Genomic DNA, 22,207 nt, shown 5'->3' with positions numbered 1-22,207 from the left:
GCATGCAAAGCACAAAATTGCTTAGTTTGATTTTGTGCAGCAGTCTTGACTTTCACATTTTTGGAAGAAAAATATATTCTTTAGTGGAGGCATGGTTTGAGTATTTTGTTAGTTAAATATTATCACTATGAGGATAACTACCTTTAAATAAGTTAGTTATAATCTATTTCATGTATTTTATCCTGCCTCTTGTCTCCAGAAACAATGTCCATAGAAGAGGCTAAAAGTTATATTAGCAAATTCACTCATTTTTATTTGATTTTTGTGTGGTGTGCTTTAGAAGTGTGAAACTTCCAAGCAGTTAGGAAGCTCATGTTTTTATTTATCTGACGTTTATGTAAAGAATGGGAATCTCCATCTGCCAATTTTTTCCACCGTAGAGACAGTAAATGTGATTTCATCAACCCATTTAGGAGGTTAGCCCATTATCTTTAGCATATGGTCCCTTTTTTAGGTGTTTTTGAATGGGTTTTTAATCTTTTACTGACACTTTAACTTAGTCTCTTTTAAGGCTATATGCATATAGGCCAACATGAGTAGCCTGACTCTTACAATATGAAAAATGACATGAAAATAGCAAGATACAATACATAAGACAGTAATGTGCTATCTGCGTGCTAATCATACTATTGATTTAGTTAGCTTTTACCTTTTTGACCTGTTGTTTTGAGATCTCATATCTCGTTTCAAATAAAAGTTTAAAAATTATTTAATCTCTTTATTAGTTTTCTAAAATTACAATAAAATGATCTCTGAAAACTAGTATTACAGAACATAGTTAAAATCACCTATAATTTACCAACCAATTATAGCCATATTTTACATTTTTATTTATATATCTTTAAAGTCTTTTTATGTGCATACATTCAATATAAACACATAGAAATAGAAGGTATGGACTTAAAAAGTAGATTATTTTAAAAACTGAATAAGCTTCATTCAACTTGGTAAGGTCATGACACACAGTATACCAAAGATGCAGAAAAACATGCAGAAAAAACTTGGTTAGCCCTAGGAAGAATCTTTCATTATTATTAACTCACTTAGGTCTTGTATTTTTCTGTTCCTACAATTGAATTTTTGAGACACTGGAAGGTAACTCTTTAATCACCTGAGTTGCAAATGTGGTACTAACAATTCAGTGTCACAAGTGCTTTTCAAAATATGTTAAGCTTTTTGTTGATGTCATGTCAGGCATATGGTACTTGTCTGGGTCACCACTACAATATTCCTTATTTGGAATGTGGTTTTCCTAGCAACTCTTGCTTTTTCCTAATGGCTGAATTCATTTCTGCACATTTGTAATGCTTCCTACTGCATCAGAAATTGTCACCTTGTGTGTAAATGTTACAAGACCAAATTTACATGTAGATTCCATTTTAAGAAATTATTTTGCTTTATCACTTGGCTTTAATGTGTTTGTTCAGAGGTTAAACCAATCATAAAAAATGAATTTAGAAAACCTCATTAATTCAGACTCTTTAGGGAAATATGGTAATTTTGACAAATTCCAAAATACATGCAAATAGTTCTTAGTGGGGAACCTCCTGAAGTTGAAGAAACAGAGTAATTTTGATGGTCAAATGACCATGTAATCAGGAGGTTGTTAGAAACACAGGTCCAGAGTATGCATGGGGTGTCCCAAGGGAGAAAAGGCTTACTTTGGAGGCTTGCTGTTTCAACTCACATGAAGCCTGATTCTACATGAATCTGGCTGGAGCCTTGCTGGCAGCGACTTTTACTCATTTATTCAACAAATGTTTTTTGAATGCTTATTGTTTTCTAAACAATTGGTTAGGTATTAGGAATGTGAGGGTAAGCAAACCAGGTACATCCCTGATCCTCCCAAGAATTACAGTCTATGGAACCAACAACTACAAATTACTAACTTGGTGAGGAAGGAGAAATAGACTCAGTTTCCTCTCAATACCCTTTCCACCTTAACATCGAGAGGTTTGGGTTAGGCTTTTAGAAATATAATTCTTTGTAGAGCAAATATTCAAGATGTCATTTACATTCAGACCTACATTATTTTGGTGTTTTTGTAGATTTCATATGTTCTTAGGGAAGTGGGGATGAAAGGCATTAAAAACCAACTGTGTGGTAGTGGTTAGCTTGACAGTTTACATATTATCTCACTTAATCTACACAACAACTATGAAGGGCATATATGCAATTTTTATATACTTAAAAGATAAAAGACATCAGGGGTTAAAAATATGTGTGAGATTATAGAGGAAAAAAATGCATATTGCACACTTTCCAGATGTCAGACTTGTGCCACGTCTTTATGCACTTTTTTATTCCTGCCCCCCCACCCCCCGCCCAAAAAAAAAAAATGCTGCCAAGTAAGTTTCATTAATCTTATTTTACATTTAAAGAATTTGAGATTTAGAAAGTTTATGTAATTTGATCAAGGTTATGTAGCTAGCCAGTTGCAGAACTAAATTTGAATCCAGATATAACTGTTTGGGAAAAAAAAAAAAAGCTTTGCTTTTTTTCATTATAGGAAACTGGAGGATGCCCAGAGTAGAATTTTACTACCTGAGTACTTAATAACAAGAGTTACTTCTCACCTAGTGCTTACTACGTGCTCAGCATTATGCTGAGCTAGAGTGCGTGGGCACTCTCTGTCTTACATGTCCTCTCCCTTCCTAATATATATACATATACACATACACCTGTATAACTATTTACATGTATGTGTATGTTTTAGGCATATTTTCATATTTGTGAAATATGCCTGTACTGTATATACATAATTATTAGAACAATCATGGGCCATGAATTAGATGTTATCTCTATTTATAAATGGGAAAACCAAGACTGAAAGGTTAAGGGACTTTTTGTCAAGAGTAAATAATAATACTAAATAAGAATTGATTCAGAATTGGAATTCAAATCTGTTTGACTTCAAAGTCCATACTCTTAACCATTACCCTATACTGCCACTCACAATACAATTAGAATGTATTTAATATGATTTCTAATCTTATGACTAAGTTAGTAACTTTAATCTTCCTTAAAAAATTATTGCTTTTCCCTGTTCCTTAAGAAAGAAGCGTGAAGATGTAATAGCAGTGCAATGTCTTGAAGGCATTCTAACTCGAGGCAAGCTCTTGACTGTAACTCTACATCGAGATGTTGAAATAATGAGGACAATTATGTTGACATTTAACAGAATGAGTTGAAAATTGATAGTTCTATAGAATTTCAAAATATCTGAAGAAAAAATTAAGTTGGGAATAATATTGAAATATACACTTCTGTAATATTAGCTTTTTATAAAAAACAGAAGAAATGATCTTTTTGTAGAAACATAATAATCCAAAAACTAGGAAAGTGAAATTTAAAACCGTATCAGAGAATCCAAAAGGCATTATTTGCTCTTTTGGACATATTATCTTCCAGATGGTATCAGTTGATCCTTTTTGGATATTAAGTTATCTAAGATTATTTTTTATTTACAATAACGAAAAGCACTGATTAAAAATGAAAAATGTAGTCAAATAGTTTGATCAGTCAGCCTGCAAGCCTTTACTGAATTTCTCTCATGTGCAAAACCACATAATTGAGTTGCAGACTGAACTACATGAGTGCCAAATACTAATCTGCTTTTTTTCTTGGCTCTCAAGTCAAAATTCTGTCTACAACAATACCCAAACATCTGGTCACTTAAATCCATTCAGTCAAAAATTCAATTGACCGCCCAGATTTTCTGACTCTAGGATTCCATTCAACTTGTTTGCCTTAATTAGTTAGTTTATCTGAAAGCTATGTCAAATAGGCAATAGCGTATATTTAGTTATTTCAATAGTACTTGGCATCTTATGTATGAAAAAGTACAGTTATGGAGGGAAGAAAATGCAGGTTCTATTCCTCCCACCTCCATCAAGCTTTTAACAGATTTGATGTTGTTTTCTGCCTCCTATACTGTTTGCCTTCCTTTTTGAGTTGGTCTCACCCATCTCTCACTGACCCCCACTCTCGGGACTGCTCAGCCTCCATTTCTCTCTCAATTTCCTAAAAGTGCCATCAATTTTCCATGAATTACCTAAGAACGACTTACCAACAAAAATTACATTGTTATGAATAATGTACGTAAAACTGTTGATACTGGCTAACTTAGGGGAAAGAGCTTTTTCCATTTTTGATCTTATAGTTTTATATCTGTTCCCACTTTCCCAATATATGTATGAATTATTTATGTATTGCCTTTTAGTATCTATAGAAATTATATGGGAGTTGCCATCATGGACCATTTTTCTTTCCTTCTTTAAAGTTTCCTATACTTAAAATAACTCATAATTTCTAAAGTAAGCACAAATTCTCACTTATATATTTGGTTCACAGGAATAATCAGCAGGCAATGCCTAAAACTGCACAAAATAAAAATTTTTATTGGCTAAAAATTAGTGGGAGCATCAAATGTCTTTGACAAAATTACACTGTGAAACATTTGGCCAGCCTAATGAGGGTTTATAGAAATAATGACCATAAAAGAAAATTATACTGGCAGAAATTAATATGAGCAAACTACTGCTTAATGAGTCACAAATCATCACTGTAAAGTTTCAATGGGAAAGAATTCATGCCAATTAAAATATTTTCAGAGGGACACAACTGGAAATGTAAAATATTAGAATCAAGTTATATGTAGTATATAGAAAATAGATCAAGGAATTAAATTGACTTAATAGCGTTTAGTCCAGAAAATAATTTTCTTCATAATAATTCTTCAGTATTAGTAAATTTCATTCAATCTTTGTACTCCTTTGTTGGGGTGCAAATGTCTTGAACTATGACTGTTTTATTAGCCTAAGGAATTATTTGATGAATTAACAGAAGCTGTATCATGGTTCTAGACATTCATGCTCAATAAACTAAATGTTGCCAACTGGTAAGAGAAAGTAGAGAATTTTATTTAGTTGTGGCAGTGATAGCTATTATATCTTTGTATGATTATAGTTTTTATCTCTCTGATCCTTTGCCGCACAAGTAAATATTCTTTTATATTTGCAACTTTTTGCCATGTCTTTTACCTCATATATAAATAAGTAAATACATTGACTTCCAGGTTTTTAATAAACTTATAGTATTCTCCATTTCTTTTATTGTGTTTTCTCATCTTTCTCATACTCTAAATTGCATATTCATAATCTTGTCCTTTTGAAACATACTAAACTTATCCCATGCTCATATTTTACCCCAGCACTCAAAATATAAATTAGTAATTTTGCTACCCAAAGTATAATGAAGTAAAGTAGACCTCCCTCATTACACCAGTGAGAATACCTTTTATGAGGTTATGATTACAGTGATCACACTGTGCTCTATGCAGTGCAGCATCCTGTGCTATATTAAAATCTCTTTACTAGTTAGTTATGTTACTGTAGCACACTATATCCAAACATTGTTCTGTGTTATTTTTCTCTTCATTTTAACTGTAGTTTGTGAAACCTCTTACTTTGTGGTTAAAAAGGCCTGTCCAGGGAAGCAAGAGTCATACCATATTTTAAAAATATGCAGTTTATCAGAAATCTAAGCGTAATGTGTCAGCCACAAACAATCATGGCAAAGCTTCCCTTTTAAACTTGGTGCTTCAAGGGTTGTTTATGCCTTCAAAAATTTGCTCCAAAATTACTAACTCCTATTTTACACTGGGAAAGTTATTAGTGTGTTCAAGTAGATTGATATTTAGATTTAAAAATTATCTCAGGCAAACATATTTCTATCCATCTCTATGGCATTGTTTTGATGGCCAATTTATGCCAGATTCTAGAGCCAAATGTATTTGCCTGAGGTCTCCAGATGTTTTCTGACTTGCTGCTGGTGTCTGAAGAAACATTGCAACTATAACTGTAAATTCAGCCTTTTTGCTTTACTGAACTGGGGCTAAGACACCCATCCTACTTTTCTTGTGGTTTAGCTTAGCCAGAAATGCACCAGAGATAATTTACAAAAGGATAATTATATAGTAGCTTAGGAAATTTAGTTGTGAATAACTAACATTTTGTAAGCTTTTAAAAGTTGGAAATTTGAAGATCAACTCTCATTTCATACATGATAAAAAGATGATATCAAAAAAGTATTTGATTATACTTAAGTTATCTAACTAGTTAGTTAGCAATAGGATCTGAACATGTGAAATTCACCAGGCAAGCTAATGAAGAAGATAAGGTCAGAAGAAGGAGAAATAATTTTGTAGTTTTTCTTTTTCTGGCAACTGTTCATCATGATAGAAGACGTATAATTTGGAAAGTGTGTTTTGAGGTTATGACATGAAAGAGGTGGAAAATTGCACAAATCTGTGGCAGAAGGTCCAATTATCTTGACCTCTTGAGTGTCATTTCTCTATTATCAGTGTATTACTATTTTTACTGTTTCATTTTTAATCTTTTAAAACTATTAATTCTTTCCCCAGTTCCTGTCTTCCTTCTGCGAGAGCCTCTCATTATGAATATGGGGCAATTATTCACATAGAATTTAGCCAAAGTTGACATGGATTTTTGTCTCCTTTTAACCTGTAGTATTTTCTATGGAAATGATGGGCCAGTTATTTGTTAGCTTGTAAAAGAAGGACAAAACAATAAATGTGTACCTTTATATCCCCACGCCTCTTCTGTATTATCTCTCAGAACACATTAATTTTTTGAAAATACCAGATCTTTAAAAATAGTGGTGCATCTTTAGGAATATTTATTTTTTCATCATTTCTTCTATTTGTTACCATCCTCAAGTATGTTACCATCCTCAAGTATGTCAAAAAATTAGAATAAAATTATTTTACCTACTTTGTCCAAATATCAAGTTGTAAATACTATTCATGTATTAAAAAGTGAAAAACTATGACTGTTATAAAAAATATATGCTCACATGAACGATCGTTTTATGTATCATTCCTTGAAGTTCGGCCCATTTTAGAAATTCACATATAGCCATGCCTGCAAACTCATCATAGCTTAGAATTGTTCCAACTACAGAATCTCAACTCCAAATGTCTTTTCATAGTCACATTACTTGTTCTTCTGCTGCTTTCTATTCTACCATTCTCACTCATCACTGTGATGTATAAGCCTTTATCCATTCTTAGGTTTCCAGTCTATTTTGAGTATATTAGTTTTCTATGTCTGACATAACAAAGAACCAACAAACTAAGTGGCTTAGAACAACAGAAATTTGTTGTCTCGCTGTTCTGGAGGCTAGAATCCCGAGCAACGTGTTGCCCATTTTATTTGAAGACATGTTTTATTTGAAGACACTAGGGAAGAAGCTGTCCAGGTCTCTCTACTATTACTGGATTCTGGTAGTTCCTTGGCAGCATAGCTCCAATCTTTACATGGCATTCTCCCTGTGGGCATATATGTATCTGTGTCCAAATTTCTTTTTTTTTTTTTTTTTTTGAGACGGAATTTTGCTCTTGTCACCTAGGCTGGAATGCAGTGGCATGATGTCTGCTCACTGCAAGCTTTGCCTCCCAGGTTCAAGCAATTCTCCTATCTCAGCCTCCCGAGTAGCTGGGATTACAGGTGCCTGCCCCAACGACTGGCTAATTTTTGGTATTTTTAGTAGAGACAGGATTTCGCCATGTTGGGCAGGCTGGTCTCGAACTCCTTACCTCAGGTGATCTGCCCGCCTCGGCCTCCCAAAGTGCTGGGATTACAGGCATGAGCCATCATGCCTGGCCATTTCTCCTTTTTACAAGGATACTAGTCATATTGGATTAGGGGGTCCCCCCTACTCTGGTAGGAACTCATATTAATAATTTTCAATTTGACTAATTATATCAGCAATTACTTCTAATTAAGGTTAAATTCTAAGATACTGAGGATTAGGAACTCACTATATGAATTTAAGGGGGGAGGGCACAATTCCATCCATAATACCTTCTTATCTAGAAAAGAAGAATCCCATTATCGCCTATCTCAACATGGCTCCTATCACCCCTCTAATTTTATTCTTCTTTGTCTTCCATCATACAGAACTATCTAAGTAGAAAATTCTTGCTCTGGAATTGATGGACATTACTGGTGAAAATTACATAATCATGGTAATAAAATACCCATTAAGAATGCATATGTTTTGAACTCAACTGGGCCTTAAATCTATAGGGATCTTGTTTCACCATCCCCTACCTATGACTGTTACAAATACTTGCTTTTTTTTTTTTTAATAATTTCAACTTTTATTTTAGATTAAGGGGTACATGTTTGTTACATGGGTATGTTGTGTGATGCTGAGGTTTGGGATACAAATGATCCCATCATCTAGGTAGTGAGCATAGTCACTACATTTGTTTGACTTTTAACTTTGCTACTCTTACTCCAAACAGACCCCTCCTTTCCTAACTAAATGAAATGCTAGAAGACATCAATATGAATAAACTTGACATTCTTTCCACACCCCTCCCCAACACTATTCTTTCTTCAAATATCTTCTCTGCCTTTCATCTCTCCCCTTTGACTGGCCCCAGTGTGTCAACAAAATCTCCTCTTTAATTAATGCAAAAATGTCATTTTCTTTGAAAGCTTCCCTCTCTAACTATGCTACATGCTGCTTCTTTGTTTATGATCAAACAATAATGAAAAGCCACTCTGTTGACTCTCCATTGCCTAGGAAATAAGAACTAAATCCTAATCAATGAGTACCTTTAATGTGTTCTCAAGCTAGTTGTTGAAACCTATATTCTGGTGAGCTTTCAACATGGCTGAATAGCAACAGCTGTGGTCTGCAGCTCCCAGTGAGATTGATGCAGAAGACGGATGATATCTGCATATCCAACTGAGGTACCTGGTTCATCTCATTGAGACTGGTTGGACAGTGGGTGCAGCCCACAGAGGGTGACCCGAAGCAGGGCAGGGCATGGCATTGCCTCACCTGTGAAGTGCAAGGGGTCGGGGGATTTCTGTTTCCTAGCCAAGGGAAGCCGTGAGAGTCTGTACCGGGAGGACGGTACACTCCTACCCAAATACTGCACTTTTCCCACTGTCTTCGCAACCATCAGACTAGGAGATTCCCTCCAGTGCCTGGCTCAGTGGGTCCCACACCCATGTAGCCCAGCAAGCTAAGATCCATGGGCTTGAAATTCTTGCTGCTAGTGCAGCAGTCCATGATTGACCTGGAATGCTGGAGCTTGGCATGGGGAGGAGCGTCCATCATTGCTGAGGCTCGAGTAGGTGGTATTATGCCCACAGTGTAAACAAAACTGCCAGTAAGCTCAAACTGGGTGGAGCCCACCGCAGCTCAGCAAGGCCAACTGCCTCTCTAGATTCCACCTCTGTGGACAGGGCATATCTGAACAAAAGGCAGCAGTCCCAGTTAGGGACTTATAGATAAAACCCTCATCTCCCTGGAACAGAGCACCTGGGGAAAGGGGTAGCTGTGGGCAAAGCTTCTGCAGACTTAAACATCCCTGCCTGACAGCTCTAAAGAGAGCAGTAGTTCTCCCAACACCACGTTCAAGCTTTGATAACAGACAGAATGCCTCCTCAAGTGGGTCCATGACCCCCATGTAGCCTAACTGGGAGACATCTCCCAGTAGGGGCTGACAGACACCTCATACAGGAGAGCTCTGGCTGGCATTTCGTGGGTGCCCCTCTGGGACAAAGCTTCCAGAGGAAGGATCAGGCAGCAATATTTGCTGTTCTGCAGCCTCCTCTGGTGATACCCAGGCAAACAGGGTCTGGAGTGGACCTTCAGCAAACTCCAACAGACCTGCAGGTGAGGGGCCTGACTGTTAGAAGGAAAACTAACAGAAAGAAATAGCATCAACATCAACAAAAAGGACACCCACACCAAAACCCCATCCATAGTCACTAACATCAAAGACCAAAGGTAGATAAATCCACAAAGATGGGGAGAAACCAGTGCAAAAAGGCTGAAAATTCCAAAAATCAGAATGCCTCTTCTCCTCCAGACGATCACAACTTCTTGCCAGCAAGGGAACAAAACTGGACAGAGAATGAGTTTGATGACTTGACAGAAGTAGGTTTCAGAAAGTGGGTAATAACAAACTTCTCCGAGCTAAAGGAGCATGTTCTCAACCAATGCAAGGAAGCTAAAAGCCTGGAAAAAAGGTTAGAGGAATGGCTAACTAGAATAACCAGTTTAGAGAAGAATATAAATGACCTGATGCAGCTGAAAAACACAGCACAAGAACTTCATGAAGCATACACAAGCTTCAATAGCCAAATCTATCAAACAGAAGAAAGGATATCAGTGACTGAAGATCAAATTAATGAAATAAAGTGAGAATACAAGATTAGAGAAAAAAGAGTAAAAAGAAATTAACAAAGCCTCCAAGAAATATGGGACTATGTGAAAAGACCAAATCTACGTTTGATCGGTGTACTTGAAAGTGACAGGGAGAATAGAATCAAGTTAGAAAACACTCTTCAGGACATTATCCAGGAGAACTTTTCCAACCTAGCAAGGCAGGCCAACATTTAAATTCAGGAAATACAGAGAACACCACAAAGATATTCCTCGAGAAGAGCAACCCCAAGAAACATAGTCATCAGATTCACCATGGTTGAAATGAAGGAAAAAATGTTAAGGACAGCCAGAGAGAAAGGTCGGGTTACCCACAAAGGGAAGCCCATCAGACTAACAGCAGATCTCTCAGCAAAAACCCTAAAAGCCAGGAGAGTGGGGGTTAATATTCAACATTCTTAAAGAATTTTCAACCCAGAATTTCATATCCAGCCAAACTAAGCTTCATAAGTGAAGGAGAAATAAAATCCTTTACAGACAAGCAAATGCTGAGAGATTTTGTCACCACCAGGCCTGCCTTACAAGAGCTCCTGAAGGAAGCACTAAACGTGGAAAGGAATAATCAGTACCAGCCACTGCAAAAACATGCCAAATTGTAAAGACCATTGACACTATGAAGAAACTGCAGCAACTAATGGTCAAAACAACCAGCTAGCATCATAAGGACAAGATCAAATTCACACATAACAGTATTAACCTTAAATGTAACTGGGCTAAATGCCCCAATTAAAAGACACAGACTAGCAGATTGGATGAAGAGTCAAGACCCATCAGTGTGCTGTATTCAGGAGACCCATCTCATATGCAAAGACACACACAGGCTCAAAATAAAGGGATGGAGGAAAATCTACGAAGCAAATGGGAAGCAAAGAAAAGCAAGGGTTGCAATCCTAGTCTCTGATAAAACAGACTTTAAACCAACAAAGATCAACAGAGACAAAGAAGGCCATTACATAATGGTAAAGGGATCAATGCAACTAGAAGAGCTAACTATCCTAAATGTATATGCACCCAATACAGGAGCACCCAGATTCATAAAGCAAATCCTTAGAAACCTACAAAGAGACTTAAACTCCCACACATTATTCTCAGAGAATTTAACACCCTAATGCCAACATTAGACAGATCAACCAGACAGAAAATTAACAAGGATATCCAGGACTTGAACTCTGCTCTGGACCAAGCAGACCTAATAGACATCTACAGAACTCTCCACCCCAAATCAACAGAATATACATTCTTTTCAGCACCACATTGCACTTATTCTAAAATTGACCACATAACTGGAAGTAAAACACTCCTCAGCAAATGTGAAAGAAAAGAAATCACAACAAACTGTTTCTCAGACCACAGTGTAATCAAATTGGAACTCAGGATTAAGAAACTCACTCAAAACCACACAACTACATGGAAACTGAACAACTTGCTCCTGAATGACTACTGGGTACATAAGGAAATGAAGGCAGAAATAAAGATGTTCTTTGAAACCACTGAGAACAAAGACACAATGTACCAGAATCTCTGGGACACATTTAAAGCAGTGTGTAGAGGGAAATTTATAGCACTAAATACCCACAAGAGAAAGCAGGAAAGATCTAAAATCGACACCCTAACATCACAATTAAAAGAATAGAGAAGCAAGAGCAAACAAATTCATTTCATTATGTACCCAGTAGTCATTCAGGAGCAGGTTGTTCAGTTTCCATGTAGTTGAACAGTTTTGAGTGAGTTTCTTAATCCTGAGTTCTAGTTTGATTGCACTGTGGTCTGAGAGACAGTTAGTTTGTTATAATTTCTGTTCTTTTACATTTGCTGAGGAGCACAAGACAGGGATGCCCTCTCTCACCAATCCTATTCAACATAGTGCTGGAAGTTCTGGCCAGAGCAATCAGGCAGGAGAAGGAAATAAAGGGTATCCAATTAGGAAAAGAGGAAGTCAAATTGTCCCTGTTTGCAGATGACATGATTGTATATCTAGAAAACCCCATTGTCTCAGCCCAAAATCTCCTTAAGCTGATTAGCAACTTCAGCAAAGTCTCAGGATACAAAATCAATGTACAAAAATCACAAGCATTCTTGTACACCAATCACAGACAAACAGACAGCCAAATCATGAGTGAACTCCCATTCACAATTGCTTCAAAGAGAATAAAATACCTAGGAATCCAACTTACAAGGGATGTGAAGGACCTCTTCAAGGAGAACTACAAACCACTGCTCAATGAAATAAAAGAGGATACAAACAAATGGAAGAACATTCCATGCTCATGGGTTGGAACAATCAATATCGTGAAAATGGCCATACTGCCCAAGGTAATTTATAGATTCAATGCCATCCCCATCAAGCTACCATTGACCTTCTTCACAGAATTGGAAAAAACTACTTTAAAGTTCATATGGAACCAAAAAAGAGCCTGCATCGCCAAGTCAATCTTAAGCCAAAAGAACAAAGCTGGAGGCATCACGCTACCTGACTTCAAACTATACTACAAGGCTACAGTAACCAAAACAGCATGGTACTGGTACCACAACAGAGACATAGATCAATGGAACAGAACAGAGCCCTCAGAAATGATGCCACATATCTACAACTATCTGATCTTTGACAAACCTGACAAAAACAAGAAATGGGGAAAAGATTCCCTATTTAATAAATGGTGCTGGGAAAACTGACTAGCCATATGTAGAAAGCTGAAACTGGATCCCTTCCTTACACCTTATACAAAAATTAATTCAAGATGGATTAAAGACTTAAATGTTTGTTAGACCTAAAACCATTAAAATCCTACAAGAAAGCCTAGGCAATACCATTCAGGACATAGGCGTGGGCAAGGACTTCATGTCTAAAACACCAAAAGCAATGGCAACAAAAGCCAAAATTGACAAATGGGATCTCATTAAACTAAAGAGCTTCTGCACAGCAAAAGAAACTACCATCAGAGTGAACAGGCAACCTACAGAATGGGACAAAATTTTTGCAACCTACTCATCTGACAAAGGGCTAACATCCAGAATCTACAATGAACTCAAACAAATTTACAAGAAAAAAACAACCCCATCAAAAAGTGGGCAAAGGACATGAACAGACACTTCTCCAAAGAAGACATTTATGCAGCCAAAAAACACATGAAGAAATGCTCATCATCACTGGCCATCAGAGAAATGCAAATCAAAACCACAGTGAGATACCATCTCACACCAGTTAGAATGGCCATCATTAAAAAATCAGGAAACAACAGGTGCTGGAGAGGATGTGGAGAAATAGGAACACTTTTACACTGTTGGTGGGACTGTAAACTAGTTCAACCATTGTGGAAGTCAGTGTGGCGATTCCTCAGGGATCTAGAACTAGAAATACCATTTGACCCAGCCATCCCATTACTGGGTATATACCCAAAGGACTATAAATCATGCTGCTATAAAGACACATGCACACGTATGTTTATTGCGGCACTATTCACAATAGCAAAGACTTGGAACCAACCCAAATGTCCAACAACGATAGACTGGATTAAGAAAATGTGGCACATATACACCATGGAATACTACGCAGCCATAAAAAATGATGAGTTCATGTCCTTTGTAGGGACATGGATGAAATTGGAAAACCTCATTCTCAGTAAACTATCGCAAGGACAAAAAACCAAACACCGCATGTTCTCACTCATAGGTGGGAATTGAACAATGAGAACTCATGGACACAGGAAGGGGAACATCACACTCCGGGGACTGTTGTGGGGTTGGGGGAGGGGGGAGCAATAGCATTAGGAGATATACCTAATGCTAAATGATGAGTTAATGGGAGCAGGAAATCAACATGGCACATGGATACATATGTAACAAACCTGCACATTGTGCACATGTACCCTAAAACCTAAAGTATAATAATAAAAAAAAAAATGATAAAGGGAATATCACCACCAATCTCACAGAAATACAGTACTGTAAACACCCCTACGCAAATAAATTAGAAAATCTGGAAGAAACTGATAAATTCCTCGACACATACACCCTCCCAAGACTAAACCAGGAAGAAATCAAACTTCTTAATAGACTAGTAACAGGTTCTGAAATTGAGGCAATAATAGCCTACCAACCAAAAAAAAGTCCAGGACCAGACGGATTCACAGCCAAATTTACCACAGTACAAAGAGGAGCTGGTACCATTCCTTCTGAAACTATTCCAATCAGTAGAAAAAGAGGGAATCCTCCCTAACTCATTTTATGAGGCCATCATCATCCTGATACCAAAGCCTGTCAGAGACACAACAAAAAAAGAGAATTTTAGGCCAAATCCCTGATGAACATCAATGTGAAAATCCTCAATACTGGCAAACCAAATCCAGCAGCACATCAAAAAGCTTATACACCATTATTAAGTTGGCTTCATCCCTGGGATGCAAGGCTGGTTCAACATATGCAAATCAATAAAAGTAATCCGTCACAAAAACAGAACCAACAACAAAAACCACATGATTATCTCAATAGATGCAGAAAAGACCTTTGACAAAATTCAGCAGCCTTCATGATAAAAACTCACAATAAACTAGATATGGATGGAACATATCTCAAAATAATAAGAGCTGTTTATGACAAACCCACGGCCAATATCATACTGAATGGGCAAAAACTGGAAGCATTCCCTTTGAAAACCAGCACAAGACAAGGATGACCTCTCTCACCACTCCTATTCAACATAGTATTGGAAGCCCTGGCCAGGGCAATCAGGCAAGAGAAAGAAATAAAGAGTAATCAGTTAGAAAGAGAGGAAGTCAAATTGTCTCTGTTTGTAGATGACATGATTGTGTATTTAGAAAACCACATCTTCTCAGCCCAAAATCTCCTTAAGCTGATAAGCAACTTCAGCAGTCTCAGGATACAAAATCAATGTACAAAAATCACAAGCATTCCTATACACCAATAATAGACAAACAGAGAGCCAAATCATGAGTGAACTCCCATTCACAATTGCTTCAAAGAGAATAAAATACCTAGGAATCCAACTTACAAGGGATGTGAAGGACCTCTTCAAGGAGAACTACAAACCACTGTTCAATGAAATAAAAGAGGACACAAACAAATGGAAGGACATTCCATGCTCATGGGTTGGAACAATCAATATCATGAAAATGGCCATACTGACCCAAGGTAATTTATAGATTCAATGTTATCCCCATCAAGCTACCATTGACCTTCTTCACAGAATTGGAAAAAACTACTTTAAAGTTCATATGGAACCAAAAAAGAGCCCGCATTGCCAAGTCAATCCTAAGCCAAAAGAACAAAGCTGGAGGCATCACGCTACCTGACCTCAAACTATACTACAAGGCTACAGTAACCAAAACAGCATGGTACTGGTAGCAAAACACATGTATAGACCAATGGAACAGAACAGCGGCCTCAGAAATAACACCACACATCTACAATCATCTGATCTTTGACAAACCTGATGAAAACAAGCAATGGGAAAAGGATTCCCTATTTAATAAACAGTGTTGGGAAAACTGACTAGCCATATGTAGAAAGCTGAAACTGGATCCCTTCCTTACACCTTATACAAAAATTAATTCAAGATGGATTAAAGACTTAAATGTAAGACCTAAAACCATAAAAACCCTAGAAGAAAACCTAGGCAGTACCATTCAGACATAGGCATGAGCAAAGACTTCATGACTAAAACAAAAAGCAATGGCAACAAAAGCTGAAATTGACAAATGGGATCTAATTAAACTAAAGAGCTTCCACACAGCAAAACTATCAGCAGAGTGAACAGGCAACCTCCAGAATGGGAGAAAATTTTAGCAATGTATCCATCTGACAAAGGGCTAATATCCAGAATCTATAAAGAACTTCAACAAATTTACAAGAAAAATACAAACAACCCCATGAAAAAGTAGGCAAAGGATATGAACAGACATTTCTCAAAAGAAGACATTTATGCGCCAACAGACATATGAAAAAATGCTCATCACCACTTGTCATTAGAGAAATGCAAATCAAAACCACAGTGTGATACCATCTCATGCCCTCACGCCCGTTAGAATCATGATCATTAAAAGTCAGGAAACAACAGATGCTGGAGAGGATTTGGAGAAATAGGAATGCTTTTACACTGTTGGTGGGAGTTTAAATTAGTTGAACCATTGTGGATGACAGTGTGGTGATTCCTCAAGGATCTAGAACCAGAATTACCATTTGACCCAGCAGTCCCATTACTGGCTATCTACCCAAAGGATTATAAATCATGCTACTATAAAGACATGCACATGTATGTTTATTGTGGCACTTTTCACAATAGCAAAGTCTTGGAACCAACCCAAATGTCCATCAGTAATAGACTTCATAAAGAAAATGTGGCACATATACACCAAGGAGTAGTATGCAGCCATAAAAAGGATGAGTTCATGTCCTTTGCAGGGACATGGATGAAGCTGGAAACCATCATTCTCAGCAAACTATCACAAGGACAGAAAACCAACACCGCACATTCTCACTCATAAGTGGGAGCTGAACAATAAGAACACAGGGACACAGGGAGGGGCACATCACACACCAGGGCCTGTCGGCGGGTAGGGGGTGGGGGCTTGGGGGAAGGGTAGCATTAGGAGAAATACCTAATGTAAATGATGAGTTGATGGGTGCAGCACACCAACATGGCACATGTATAACTATGTAACAAACCTGCATGTTGTGCACATGTACCCCAGAACTTAAAGTATAATAAAACTATATTCTATTGAATAAACCTTTTGGAACCATAATATGGCACTAAACATTCCAGATTATTGCCATTCTGTACATTGCTATCTCTTTACTATATTCACCAAGTTTACCTTAGCCATGTTGTTAATTGGTTTGTTATATTTATATTAGGGTTTGTTATGTTTATATTTTGTTTATTTTCTTATTCTATCCATCTTTCTTGGCCAGCTCAAATCCTAAGAAGTCATCTCCAACACTCACAATCTCCTTAGTAGCAATTACTTGCTTCTTCCTTAGGAAACTGATAACTTTGCCACAATTTACTGTTGGTACTTAACATACTGTAACTTGCAAATAAATTGTATGTGTAAATTCCTGTGTTGTATGTACTAGGCTGTGAGAACTTTCCTGTTTGGGACTATGTCCTGTTCATCTTTGTATATCATAGTGCAAAGAAGTTATTATTTGTGAATTAAACAGATTTATCAATGTAGAAATATATAAAATTCTGCAACATAATATGGAAAATTATATCCTGATATACATTTAATTCTTTATTCATTTTTCATACCTTGGTTTTACGTATAAAATATTTATCAAGACACTACCATGTGCTTAATACAAGGTACTAAATAAACTGAAATTTGTTTTATAATTTAATTCTACAAATAAATTCACTCTGGTAGCATTTGGGGAATATAATATTGACTTTATATTTTAAAATAAAAATATGAAAGTTTATTTTAAAACGTAAATTAGAAAATACTGGCAAATGTTTTTGCACGTGGTCTCTTAAGAACCACAGCTCAGAACCCTGGGATGTGATACAGTACTATTCATATCAGTACTACTCAGACACATTGAAAACCTTGTCCTGTGTCAAGTCCCATGAAGGGAATCCCTAAGGGAATAGAGAAGAGGATGCTATTTAATGATTTGATGCATGATAGTAACCACAGGAGAATAAAACTTTGAAAGAGAGTCTTTATAAGCTGGGTTTAATGAAACTGATCATTTCCAATTCTGTTGTATATCATTTACTGCCTTAGCTGGCAAGACTCTAGAAATAGACATAGAGAAGATTCTTCCTTTTGATATGTGTACATTTTAATGTCTTGAATATAGAGGACTACTTACAAAATTCAGTGAAGTTACCAAAGGTTGAATAATTAGCTATTTCTGCCCTTTACTAGTTATTAGATTTATCATTATCAACCTTTGCAGTGAAAATTAGAAAAAATACAAACTGCACCAACAGTTGGGCTAGTCATACATTTTACACAATGACAATATCCCATTGAAATGGTATTCTTAAAGAGGAGATGTGTGAATTAATATTCAGTAGCACATAGAATTAACCAGGCATCATCATTTTATTTCAGAAGCACTCATATGATTAAATTTCTGAGCTAAAAATTCATCCTTAAAAGTTATACTTTAGCAGAATGACTGATTTTATTTTATAGCTGTCAATTTGATTGACAAGTAGGATCCATCAAGTGTTTCTATTCTTGTAATCCAGGGACATCTTGAAAATATTTCCCAAGAGGAAAGAAATATTATAGAAAAAAAAGGAAACTGCATTTGTAATTAAGAGCTTAATTTGTGATGAAAATACATAATTTTTTTTTTTTACATCCACTGTGATGCTAAAACCACTATACTGGAAAAATCCTTTAGTTATGGGGTAATTGGTATAAATCAAATATCTTTCTTATTTAGCAACCATTTATAGTGCTGAATTCGTTTCATTTATAGTAGTATCATTTTATATTTTTATGCAGTTTGAATTGGTACTGTTTTCTAATTGCAGCAAGGACTTTACTGCATAATAATTTAAAATTTTAGCTTTGTAATAGCTCATGAAAATATTCAATATTTTGTTATGTTGTTGTGATGGTTAATATTAGGTGTTAACTTGATTGGACTGAGGGATGCCTAGATGGCTGGTGAAGCATTGTTTCTGGGTGTGTTTGTGAGGTTATTGCCAGAGGAGATTGACATTTGCCTCAGTGAGCTAGGAGAGGAAGACCCACCCTCAGTGTTGGTTAGCATCATCCAATCATCTGCCAGCATGGCTAGAATAAAGCAGGGGGAAGAAGGTGGGATAAGCTGGCTTGCTGAATCTGCCGGCTCTTTTTCTTTTGCCCGTTTTGGACACTTGCTTCCACTTCTCTGCCCATAGATACCAGACTCCATGTTCATTGGCTTTTGGAATCTGCAACTTGCACCAGTGGCTTCCCCAGGGCTCTCAGGCCTTCTGCAGCAGACTGAAGGCTGCATTGTCAGCTTTTCTGGTTTTGAGTCTTTCCAACTTGGACTGAGAAATTATAGGTTTCTCTCCCCAACTTGCAGATAGCCTATCACGGGACTTCACCTTGTAATCATGTGATCCAATTCTCCCTGATAAACTCTCTTATATATACATAGATCCAATTGTTTCTGCCCCTCTGGAGAACCCTAATACAATCGTATTACTGGTATATTTAGTGCTAGATGTTTACATGATATAATGGTGTGAGTTCTCAAGAATCTGAGATAAGGTCTTGGGTGTAGGTAGTTTACTTGGAAGGAGATCCCAGGGTCAGGAATGAGAGTGAAGAGTGAGGAGGAGGAAAGGGCAATGTACGAGTGCACCCAAGGTCATGCCCCTGTGAGCAATGTGGACTAGATTCCGCTGGGGATTGCTCCTAAGAGGCATAGAGAATACCTCCTAAATTATCTGTCTAGGGAAGAGCAGGCAAGAACATATATCCACTGGTTCTCCTATATTGGTTAACACCCCAAGGACATTAACTCCTTCTCACTTCCAGGCTGCATTAACTTACCTCAAGGCAAAAGGTGATCAGTGTAGAACAAGCCTAAAAGCTCCTAAGAACAGTCCAGTAGCTATGGCTGAACTCAGAGGTGGGTCCAGAGGCTGTGAGGTGGAGCAGCAGAAGGATTCCATTAGGCAGGGGTTATGTAACATGATTCCACAGCCCAAAGGAAAACCTGACACCCAAATAGCACCAAAAACAATAGATTTCAAATATTTTATCTTGTGGACAATACATACATTTATTTATGTGTCACTTAATGACAAGGATATGGTCTGAGAAATGCATCATTAAATGATTTCATCATTATGCAAATGTCACAGAGTGCACGTATACAAACCTAGATGGTACAGCCTGCTGCAAATTTAGGCTATCTGATATAGCCTAGTGCTCCTAGGCTGCTTAACCTGTACCAGATGTGACTGTACTGAATACTATAGGCAATTGTAACATGATGGTAAGTATTTATGTATCCAAACAAGAAAAGGCATAGTGAAAATACAGTATTATAATCTTAAGGGATTGCCATTGTATATGTGAGCCCATCATTATCCAAAATGTCATTATGTGACACATGACTGTATATGATTCTGCTGGGCATACAGAGACAAAAATTTATGAAATAATACCCTTGCTATGCACAATGAGGTATGATGTTTTCTATTCTGTTCTATGCTGTGTTATTCTGTTCTATTTAATTAAACACTGCTCTTCATAACTCCCTAAAGTAATTTTTAAATCCATGGTTTGGAAACCATTGGCCAAAAAGATAATTAATTTACCTAAGAAGGTAAGCATTAGCATATTAAAAATAATGGAAATCATGTAACCTGAGCCATATACAGTGAGATGTTTAGAAATAAAGGTCATAGTTTTAAGGTCAAGAAAGACTCAATTCTTAAGAAATTAGAAAATAGAGTAGCATGGTTTAAATGTATACCATGGTTCTAGATTTCATCTGTCAGTGTTTCAGAATCTGCAAATGGATAAAGAACATCTAGCTTCCTAAGAGAATTAACAGGGAGGGAACACAGAGGGCTGAAAAATGAGGTGCTGTGTCTCCTTGTTTTACCTCAGCTGCTGTGATTCCTGCTATCCCAATTCATATACATATAGTGAGGAGAATTCATATATACACCCTGTATAAGTATGTGTACATATACACAGCCAGCTAGATGTTACCCTATAGGTAGAGCTGCCTAGTGCCCTATCTCAGGATCCTTTTGCATCTTATGTTTGTTTCAGGTTTATTGTTTTGACAGTTGTCACTTTTAAGCTTCTTTTCTCTTTTCATAGAGAGCTTTCAGTCTCCTAAGAGGATAGCTCTATTATCATAATCACCTTTTAGAAGAGAAAATTACCTGTAATTTTTATGCTCTGAAGGTGTATCATCATAATTCAGCCACCCACCTTACCCTTAAAATCAAATGGATATTTTTAAAGAAACTTCTTTATTATTTCTTATTTCATTTTCTTTGGAGGAAATGAGAGCTTAAGAATATGGGAAATCCCATCAAGTTTCTGAGTTTTGCTGCCTCTTTCTACTGTCAGCTGTTGTGTTTAAGGATATCACGGCCACAGTGATCTGCAAGCACTGCTGTTGTAAGACTTGTCTCAAAAGAGTACAGTTTAAAGAGTAAGTGAACAAGTAAGGGAATAGTAACCCTCGCACAAGCCATAACTTTCCATCAGGTCCCTCATGCTTACAAGCTCCACCTTTGCTGTTGTGTACACCTCTTCCTGGAAGCCCGACCTCCCCACCCCGCCCCAGCACTCCTGTAAATCTGTCTCATGGGAAAGATAACACAGGAGTGTGTGCCCATAGGTTACCAATTAATATCAATATTTCACCAAATCTCAGTTGTAATTGATTATCTTCCAGTTACTGGAAAATAAACCCCAAAAGGGGTGGATAAAGGGAAAAAATGCAACAACCCAGAATGTCATGTGCCTTTTGCCAGCTACTGCTGGATGTGTTCTACAACTGAGTACACAGCTGTTTCTAATAAACACTATTAGTGTTAATCCTTAAGCAGTTATTGCGTTCTCATTGCAGTAGATCCTCCAGTAGAGCAATCTGAAAAACTGACCTCATTGTCAAGTCAATTGGTGTCTTGTGAAATGACAATTTGGTGGTAAAGTAACTTTCGGAAAGTGTCGCCTACTACATGAAGATTTGCAAAGCACGTTAGCACTTTAGCGATTCTGAAAGGTATCAAGGTTAAAAAATTTAACTTTTCAAACCTAGAATTTCTCACATGTATTATTTCATGGGCTGGGCACGGTGGCTCATGCCTGTAATCCCAGCACTTTGGGAGGCCAAGGCGGGCGGATCATGAGCTCAGGAGATCGAGACCATCCTGGCTAACACGGTGAAACTCCATCTCTACTAAAAATACAAAAAAATTAGCTGG

The 22,207-nt window shown here is 37.1% G+C and overlaps 1 protein-coding gene across 3 annotated transcripts in view; it reads left to right on the top strand.

The window, feature by feature from the left end:
- The window catches only part of GUCY1A2 (guanylate cyclase 1 soluble subunit alpha 2), a 365,900-nt gene that overhangs the window by 269,653 nt on the left and 74,040 nt on the right, over nucleotides 1-22,207 (top strand). The gene's annotated exons all lie outside the window — the stretch shown is intronic.

The sequence above is a fragment of the Symphalangus syndactylus genome, chromosome 3 (genome assembly GCF_028878055.3).
Source record: "Symphalangus syndactylus isolate Jambi chromosome 3, NHGRI_mSymSyn1-v2.1_pri, whole genome shotgun sequence".
Lineage (NCBI taxonomy): Eukaryota > Metazoa > Chordata > Mammalia > Primates > Hylobatidae > Symphalangus > Symphalangus syndactylus.
The sequence above is the reverse complement of the archived record's forward strand: the minus strand, read 5'-3'. Positions and strand labels throughout refer to the sequence as shown.